Source organism: Miniopterus natalensis, chromosome X, assembly GCF_054644295.1.
Source record: "Miniopterus natalensis isolate mMinNat1 chromosome X, mMinNat1.hap1, whole genome shotgun sequence".
NCBI lineage: Eukaryota > Metazoa > Chordata > Mammalia > Chiroptera > Miniopteridae > Miniopterus > Miniopterus natalensis.
Genome location: NC_142103.1, coordinates 96,928,744 through 96,937,677, shown reverse-complemented (window position 1 = coordinate 96,937,677; position 8,934 = coordinate 96,928,744). Strand labels below are relative to the sequence as shown.

Here is an 8,934-nt window from a genome sequence, read left to right as displayed (position 1 = left end):
AAAGACATCCAAAGATTTTCTCTTTTCTGAAAAAAGGTGAAAAGTGAAAATAGCATTCATTTGTTTTGCAGTGAGCCATTATTGGTAAGGCTTCAAATCAACAGTAGGCTATTAGTAGTTAAGTTTTTGAGGAGCCAAAGGTTATACTCAGATTTTCAACTATGTGGGGGTTGGCACCCCTAACCCCCTCCTTGTTCAAGGGTCAACTGTGTGTGTGTGTGTGTGTGTGTGTGCAGAGAGAGAGAGAGAGAGAGAGAGAGCTGTAACCAGAAAAACATCTGATTTGGAATTACATGGTAATTCCACCAGGTGGCATTCTAACCTAAGACATAGGAAAAACTTATTTAATTTGCAATAGCAGGAAAATTCCATTGGGTGGCACTCTAAGCAAAGTAATAAGAAAAACATCTGTGCAGTTACATGAAAATTCTACCCGGTAGCACTCAAACGGATTAATAGAAAAAAAAAAATCTCTGCAATTATGAGATGAATCCACTGGGTGACACTGTAACATAAAAAATAAAATAAATAAATATTCCCACCGGCAGTGTGCTAGGGTTCCTTTTTCTCCACAATCTCCCCAGCACCAATTCTTTGTTCATTTATTGATGGTAGCCGTTCTGGCAGGTGTGAGGTGATACCTCATTGTCATTTTAATTTGCATCTCCCTGATTAGTGACATTGAGCATTTTTTCACATGTCTCTTGGCCATCTGTACGTCCTCTTTGAAGAAGTATCTATTCAGGTCCTTTGCCCATTTTTTAATTGGATTGTTTGTCTTCCTGGTGTTGAGTTGTATGAGTACTTCATACATTTTGGAAATTAACCCCTTATCTGACAATATGTTCTCCCATAGAATGGGTTCCCTTTTCATTTTGATACTGTTTCTTTTGCTGTTCAGAAGATTTTTAGTTTGATGTAGTCCCATTTGGTTATTTTTCCTTTGTTTCCCTTGCCCTAGAGATGTATCAGTGAAAATTCTGCTACATGAGATGTCTGAGATTTTGTATGTATTCTCCTAGGGCTTTCTCCTAGGGCTTTTATGGTTTCATGACATACATTTAAATCTTTTATCTATTCTGAGTTTATTCTTATGTATAGTGTAAGTTGGTGGTCTAGTCTCATTTTTTTGCATGTACCTGTCCAGACTGGTGCAGCCACTACGGAAAATAGTGTGGAGTTTCTTCAAAAAATTAAAAATGGAACTGCCATTTGATCCAGTGATCCCCCTTCTAGGAATATATTCTAAGAATCCTGAAATACCAACCTGAAAGAATATGTGCACCCCTATGTTCATAGCAGCATTATTTACCATAGCCAAGATCTGGAAACAGCCCAAGTGCCCATCAGTAGATGAGTGGATAAAAAAGCGGTGGCACATTTCCACACATGGAATACTGTGCAGCTCTGAAAAGGAAGGATCTCTTACCCTTTGGGACAGCATGGGGGGACCTGGAGATTATTATGCTGAGTGAAATAAGCCAGGCAGAGAAAGACAAACATCACCAGATCTCACTTATATGTGGAATCTAATGAACAAAATAAACTGATGAATAAGATAGAAGCAGTGGCATGGGAACATAGAACAGACTGATGAATCTCAGGAGGAAGGGGGGAGAGGAGTTCAGGAGATTAACCAAAGAACTTATATGCATATATGCATTGCCCATGAACAAAGACAATAGGGTGGTGGACGACTGGGGTGGGGTGGGAACCGGGTGGAAAAGGGCAATGGGGGAATAGGGGAGACATCTGTAATACTCTCAACAATAAAGATTTTTTAAAAATAATAAATAATAAATAAATAATTCTGCAATTACATAAAAATTCCACAAGATGGCACTCTAACACAAGAAATAGAAAAAAGTTGGCATTCTAGCTACATGGACATTCCACCAGATGGAAATCTAACATAAGAAATGGTTGTTTTATCTGAATGTATTCTGTGGGGTGGAATCTGGGAATTTGGTGTCTAATATGTTTACTTGTTTATGTTAATGCTACTTGTCTGGGACTGCACTTTGAGAACCACTGAAGTACCCTCATGTTATTTATTGGTGGGGAGCTCTCCCTGTCCCTACCTTTTGCTGGTAGAAGTAGGCTTCCTGCGATGTCATGAAAAAAGGCATTTTTGAGTCTCACAGGAGGATGAGATATTGTAGGAAGTTTTATTTCTGTGGAATTACAGCCCTGAGTTTCCAAGGTCCCATTTCTCTTTGCCCCTGCCAAGGAAGAAGCCCAGCTGAGCCAGGATCAAAGCTGTCGCCCAGAGTTTCTGTCCCACGTTTGCATAGTCCAATCCACATCAGGCAGCTTAGCTTGTGCTCCCAGCTGCAGTCCATGTCCCCTGGGTGGGAGGTCTGCAGGGGCACATGACTACGGAGGGAACACGGGTGAATGCGAGGAAGCAGGAGCAAAGCCAGAGGAACACGAGAGCTAAGAGCAAAGAAAATGAACTCCTTTGTCTGGGGGGATTATGTATTCCCAAATTTTTACAGGCTTGCAGTGGCTCCACCTCTTCTAGCCAATAATCTCTGTTCCCAGGTTTGACTGACAGGCACCTTCCCTATGTCACCTCAACTTTACTGCTAATGCATCCATCTCGCCTTTGTTGGACCCCTTCCCACAGTGATTTGCAGGGAATAGACCAGTTATTCCCTGGGGAGTGTGAAATTAAAATTGCAGCTTCCTGGTGAAGCTGCAGGAAACAGCAGGTTTTATAATGTCTCACTTCCCTTTGGCTCCTTTTCTACTACAGAGGAACCTCAGTTCTCGACGTTAATTTGTTCCAGAAGGCTGTTGGAGAAGTGATTTATTTGAAAACGGAATCATTTTTTTCCCATTAGAAAATATTCACAGTGCAATTTCCTGTGATGTTAACTCTAGGTTGTAAACTGACTCATACTCTTGCACTCTCTCATTTTTTTGTCACCTGAGGGACAAGTGACTGATCATACAAGTATCTGCATGAAAGGGTTGTCAGGTCAAGAACCGAAGTTTTGTTTAACAACCAAGACATTTTTTCATAAACAACTTGGTGGAGAACTGAATTGTTTGAGATGGGAGATATTTGAGGACTGAGGTTTGACTGTATTAATAATTAGCTGATTACAACGGTATCACTGAGATTTTAGTATCACACATAACTGGGGTTTTTTCCCCTGTATAATTCTACTATTATTTCCTTTTTGAACAGATGTAGAAATTGGAAATCTGTCTCCTGAGTCCTTTCAAAGAACTCAGAATACCTTTTCATTAAATCTACCAGTTGCTTTTGATGCCAGTATTTGCAAACTTATCTAAGCCATTTACAATGGGAGGGGGCTCATGTTTCCAGGCCTTTCTCACTGCACTACATATGTTTTATTTCAGTATGAAACTTAAGTGGCTTAACACAACAAACCTCTATTACCTAGCGGTTTCTGTGGGTCAGGAATCCAGAAGCAGCTGAACTAGGTGTTTTGAACACAGGGTCTTGTGGGAGATTTCAGTGCAGATGTGGGCCAGGTGCAGTCATCTGAGGACCTGAGACTGGAGGAGCCATTTCCAGCTCCTGCCAGTAGCTGTGGGCACCACATGGGCCACTCTGAAGGGCTACTCGGACACAGCAGCGGCCTTCTGCTGGAGCTAGTGACTGGAGAGAAAGAAAGCCACAGTGCCTTTACAACCCAGTCTCAGCAGTGACAGATCATTGCTTCTGCTATCTGCTAATGGTCATACAGCCTAACCCTGGTATAATGGGCAAGAGAAACCATGGAGAGTGCGAGTACCTTGAGGTGGCATCACCAGGGCATACCCAGGTGAGGGGTATGTCCCTTAAGTCTGATAAGTGCTTCCAGTGAGGCAAATGCCATGCTCTTGGGGGAAGGAAAATCTTGTTTCCCCTTTTGTGCTTTCTCCAATTCCTCTTACTTCTCCCTCTTTCAATATTCTTCTTCTCTCCAGAAAAATCACCAATTTCTACCCTTCAGGTCAGTCCTCCCAACCCAGGTCCCCCCCTTCTCTCTCTCTCTCTTCCTTTTTTTGTAATGATCTTTCTTCCCTGCACTTCCTTTTCCTTTCTCTTTCTTTCTGATTTATTCAGTTTTGAAAAAGCCCACATGGATTTTTATTTTCAAAATGATTGCCAGGAATGAGTCCAAGAAAAATGACAAATACATAAGTGCTCTGGCCATCGAGACTCTAGTTCTTTTCTCTGAAAGGCACCGACTTAGGCTACTGACAGACTATTATTTTACAGCAGGGGTTGCAAAGCTGGATATGGCTTTCCCCGTTTACTGTAGTATTTTAGTAAAGGCCAGCTCATTTGGGGGAAGTGCTGTCATGTGAGCAACCCTTCTCCCTGTGAGGAGAAATCACAGCTGATTCCGTGTGTCCTGCCCCCCCATTCACCGGACACTTCCCATGAGGGAGCCCTGCTCTGTGCTCTGCTGCCTTAGAAAGTCACGAAATCCCTTAAAATCCAGGCAGCTCTTTATTCGCCATCTATTTTGAATGATAGCCTTGCTGGATAGAGTAGTCTCAGTTTCAGGTCCTTCTTTTGCATTACCTTGAATACTTCACTCCATTCCCTTCTGGCCTGTAGAGTTTCTGATGAGAAGTCAGCTGACAGCCTTAAGGGGGCTCCTTTGTAGGTAACAGGTTGCTTTTGTCTTGCTGTGTTTAAGATTCTCTCTTTGTCTTGAATTTTTTGCATTTTAATTATGATGTATCTGGGTGTGGGCCTCTTTGGATTTTTCTTGCTTGGGACTCTCTGTGCCTCCTGAACTTGTGTGACTTTTTCCTTGACCAGGTTAGGGAAGTTTTCTGCCATTATTTCTTCAGACAGGTTCTCTACCCCTTGCTTACTTTCTATATCTTCTGGCACTTCTGTGATGTGAATATTGTTACATTTCATGTTGTCCCACAGCTCCCTTAGGCTGTCCTCCTGTTTTTTAATTGTGTATTTTTTCTGTATATTTTTAAAATGTATAGCCAAAATATATCACTGGGAGGTGATATGCTGACTTATTAACAGGGGGTTATGTGGGCTGTAAGTTTGTGGAATATTTTCATTTAAAATTTTTGATTTATATTTAGTTTCCAGAATTTCTACATGGAACATGTTTCTTTTATAATAATAATAAAAAAAAAGATGCTAGTTTAAAAATGATGAGAGAACGCTTTATGGGAGAATCCTATTTTAGCTATTTGGTAGAGTCTGTGATTGCCTCTACCTTGTGTTGGGGCAATTCTGATTGTAGTTCTATTGAGCCTGGCAAATTTTCTCAAGATTGGCAGGGCTTATGAGCGTTAAGCCAGTTATGCAAAGGACAAGTCCTCGTGGATTATTTCCCCCCATGTACAAAGAGGTTTATTGAGCTTTTAGAACCATGTAGTCATTGAACAGGACTGGACATGAAGCAATACAGGTCTCAGGGGCACTGGGGTAAACTGGGGTGACCTGCTCCAGCTCCCACCTGGGACTTCCACATGCACCAGTTCTCAGGTCGAAGGCTGCGGCCACAGTGTGTTCAGGAGACATGCTCTAGCCTCTCAGCCTGGGGTCCCTTATAACAAGTGATGTTCAGGATCCTCCAGATAGAGAACTCGGGCCTGGGAGTGCTCTGGGGGTGTCACTGCTGCCCCCTCAGGCCAGCCAGATGTTTCCACAGCAGTCACCCCAAAGTACCAGCCTCAGAGTCACTTAAACCTGGTCGTGATGGGCAGAATCCAGTGAGTGCTATGGAGGCCAGAGAAACTGCAGTCAGGGGTGCCCTACAAAATCAAACAGCTATACTTTCCAAAAATAGTTTTGATAGCGCTTTAAATAATTTATAAAAAGCTACAAAAATCATATTTACCAAGATATATGTGTTAAATAAGGGCATCATTTCCCATTAATGTACACATGTACAGGGCAATTACAGTGGCCCCCATCCCCCCTCTACCCAGTGTCAGCTGTACATGCACAGGTACATACACATGCATACACCGTCCACAGATGCTGGTGCCGGGTCCTCTGCTCACAGCTTGAGGTCTTTGCCCCGGCCACGGGTCACCGTCCTCCACGGAGGTGTCACTCAGCTCCCTGGGGTCACTGCCCCGGGCCTCCTGGTCCTCTTGTTTCTATCCACCCTCCGTCTATACCCCAGGTCTAAAATGTTCTGTCTGTACCCAAGTTCCTGCTGTGGTATAAGCTGAGCGCTTCCTCCTGGGTCAGTGCCTACCCTCTTCTTCATGAGCAAGTGTGAGCTTCCAAACATGGGCCGCTCTGAAGGCCGAAAAGAATGGGCCCTGCAGAGGCAAGCTCAGGCCCGGGCTGAAGAGGCTGGCAGGTTGGCCCCCAGGAGATGTTGCTCAAAGTGGAATAACTGCGTGGAGAGCAACGGGGAGAAGCCTGCGAAGAGCAGGCCCTTCTTGGGGTCCATGGTGAGGCCAGGCCCCTTCTCCCTGTTCCTCTCTAGTTTCCCTTTTCACACAGTGTCCCTGCCATCCAAGCTCAGCGCCCACCTACTCTGTAGCCACCCTGGTGGGTGAAGTTGCCCCATGGGAGGGCGAGGCAGGCCTGGGGCCCCCCTCCCTGTCTGCCTCCGGGCTCCCAGTCAGTGCTCTCTGGCTCAAGAGGTCACGGGCAAGGCCCCACCTGGGCTTCCTTCCCCAGGGGCCCGCTTCCGCACAAGTGGACAGCTGATCCAAAGCACCATCCCCAGCGGTAGGCCCGGCCACACATGGGCTCTGGGCTTTGTGAAGATAAAGGTTTCTCCTACCTGTGGGTGACTCTCTGGCAGACACAGTCCTACTGGTGCTCCTGCGTCACCAGCTGGCCTCTGGGCAGAGCAGCAGGGAGGCAGGTCGGCTCTGCCCAGGGCTACCCCTCAGTCTCGTGGCCAGATGAGGGGTCCCCTTGCTCCTCTGGCTTCGCGTGCATGAGCCGGGCTGAAGGGCCAGGGCTGGGGCCACCACCTTCCTGTACAGTGGCTCTGGCCTGGGCAAACTCCCCAGCTCGAGCATGGTGGGAACCAACCCCTCCTTGAATTGCTAAACCACTCTCTGACGCCTTGGCCTTTTGGATCAAAAACTTCCTGATCTCCAGCTCAATGCTGTCGACACTGTCCACAGAACTGCTGTCGTCAGACGAGCTGGGGCTGGTGCTGAGCTGTGAAGGTGGCGGGCCTCTGCCTCACTGGAGAACAGATGCCTATCGCAGGCTCTTCGCCCGGACGAGAGGGCCATGGGCATATCTGCAGGCCCAGCACTGCCTGGCTTTGTTCTCTCTGTCTGACTGTAGAAGACGCTGGAAGCTTTCCTCAGCGGGTCCTCCCTGCTGTCCCTTTTGGACTTTGAGAGACAGCTTTTCAGCAAGGGAGGGCTTCTTCCTCCCAGGCTCTCTGGAGGCCACCCTGCTGACCCAAGGCCCTCATCTCGGGGGTGCTGAACCTGACTTTGTTCCTGCACACAGCTCTGGGGTCCCTACACCACTTCTTGAGCTTCCGCTTGGATTGTGACAAGCCCTAAATGGCCATGTCCAGGTCCTCGCCGCTGTCCAGTGAGCTGCTCTTGTCCTCAGAACTCTCTTTCTTGTCCACACTCCTCACCTCCACCACCTTCCCGTGTGGCCTGGCACACACCACCCCTCTGCATGTGTTCATCACCTAGCCCCACGCTCCTGCAAGGGAGAGGCTGCCCCTGGCCTGCCTTCCCTTCCAGGGGCCTTCTGGCTTTTCCCTGGCTGGGCTGTGCTTTTCCCTGGCCAAGGTCAGCATCTGGGGCACCCTCCTTTGCTATCTCTCGTTTTCTTGGGTGTGGACAGTCACGTGGTGTTGCCGCCTCCTCTGCATTTCCTTTTGCAGCTCAGCGACAGGTCCAGTGTATTAGAGACAGAGGCCTTGGGGCCACCCCCCTGCCCACTGGGGCCAGGTGAGGGCAGTGGGCTCTGTCTGTTCTGTCCAGCAAACTCCCTGACTCTGCCTTCAGTGCCCAAAACGTCCTGGTCTCCCGTTCTAGGCTTTCATCACTGTCCATGGAGCTGCTGTCGTCATCCAAGTGGGAAGGCACATTTGAGGACAAGGGAGTGGGCTGGTGGACAGCGGTCTGTCACCGCCCTCCCCGGGGGCCAGCAGGATCGTTTTGGAAATGTCCAGGATGCTTCAGCGCACATCAGCTCAGTAGATGTGTCTGCCCTGCACAGGACCGGTCCACAAACTCACTTTTGGCCACTGTGTTTCCTGGGGGTGCAGGGGCTTTGGTTTCCTTTGGTGGCTTGAAGGGACGGTCAGGGTCAAGGCCACCCAGGCTGAGGTCCACGGCCTTCTATGCCCCTGGCTTCTACTTCCTGGCATTTTCCTGGGGGTTTTGCACATTGAACTTTTTGTGGCATAGCTCATGCTGTAGGCAGGAGGGTCAGGCTGCTCCTCCGCTTGGCGGCGGGGGGTGGGTGGGGTGGGATTCTGAGGTTGGTCCCCGCTTACCTCCTTTCTTTTCTCCAGTAGGTACAGCTGGATGGCCTCCTCCATGTGGTCACTGCTGCAGTCCATGCCTCAGGTGGCCTGGTGGATTTCTGTGAGTGGAGAACTTCACACAGAAAGAAGCTGCAGGCTGTAGTGATGATTGCAAAGGCCACTGCGCACCCCCCCCACCTCCACCCCCCCCCACCCCCCCCATTGCATCTGCCACTGGACAGTTGCTTTGGTTTGACCTGGTTGTTTAATTAACACTCTTTGTCTGAGTTCTACAGTAATACAGATTCTGTCTCTTTATTTAGTAGCACTTGGTGGCCCCCAAAGGTAGTTAACTATTTACTCTGAAAATAGTCACCCCTTAATCGGCAGAGTACCCAGCTGGTTCATTCTCAGCACACCTGGAAGACAAGAGTTTCTAGGAGTTGCTTTACTAATGAAGACAGTAAGGCACCAAGAGGTTAAAAGATTTGCATATTTTCCAAATTCTGCTATA

At 47.5% G+C, this 8,934-nt stretch overlaps 2 pseudogenes; both read right to left on the bottom strand.

Moving 5' to 3' along the window:
* Positions 1-5,856: 5,856 nt before the first annotated feature.
* LOC148090633 (protein phosphatase 1 regulatory subunit 26-like) lies at positions 5,857-6,712 on the bottom strand (annotated as a pseudogene).
* Positions 6,713-6,795: 83 nt separating this feature from the next.
* On the bottom strand, positions 6,796-8,516 carry LOC107526801 (protein phosphatase 1 regulatory subunit 26-like; annotated as a pseudogene).
* Positions 8,517-8,934: the final 418 nt, after the last annotated feature.